This window comes from Myotis davidii, unplaced genomic scaffold (genome assembly GCF_000327345.1).
Source record: "Myotis davidii unplaced genomic scaffold, ASM32734v1 scaffold168, whole genome shotgun sequence".
Classification (NCBI taxonomy): Eukaryota; Metazoa; Chordata; class Mammalia; order Chiroptera; family Vespertilionidae; genus Myotis; species Myotis davidii.
In genome coordinates, this window is record NW_006383016.1 from 1,414,665 (window position 1) to 1,415,148 (window position 484).

At 53.9% G+C, this 484-nt stretch overlaps 1 protein-coding gene across 1 annotated transcript in view; it reads right to left on the minus strand.

Moving 5' to 3' along the window:
- CREB5 (cAMP responsive element binding protein 5) overlaps nucleotides 1-364 on the minus strand; it is a 413,538-nt gene extending 413,174 nt beyond the window's left edge. Inside the window, exon 1 of the mRNA XM_015558127.1 lies at nucleotides 300-364. The gene's annotated coding sequence lies outside the window, so the exon portion shown is untranslated. The remainder of the gene's footprint in view (nucleotides 1-299) is intronic.
- Between the last annotated feature and the right edge of the window lie 120 nt (nucleotides 365-484).

The window sequence follows — 484 nt, forward strand, 5'->3', positions numbered from 1 at the left end:
GACGTGGGGCCTCTGGGGAGGCCTCAGGACAGGAGAATTCCACAGTCCGTTCACCGGCATTTGGGGCCAGACTTCCCTCTGGTACAAACACAGATCACCCTCCAAAAAAAAAATGCTTCGCATCTTTCCTACTCCTTGCCCTGTGACCTGCCCATTGGACCAAGTAACCTCACGGCTGCTGCCAAGAACCAACCCCTGCAAACAAGTACACTCCCGAGATGGCTCCCTAGGCAAGTGCAACAAAAGTGGCCAAATGCAAAAGCCCCAGAAGTGGCCCAGCCGTATTTTTAGGAACTTACCAAACAAGTGTGGAGAAGGCAAGAGCAGAGCCCGGTTGAAGGGACCACGTTGGACTGAGCAAAGATTACAATACATTCTATTTAGAGTGCATTACATCACCCCCCCGGTGACGTCACGTGGGATTCCTGAACTTCTAAATCATTGCGGTCCGCGGGGGTGGGAGAAGGGGCGGGGCTGGTGCGCT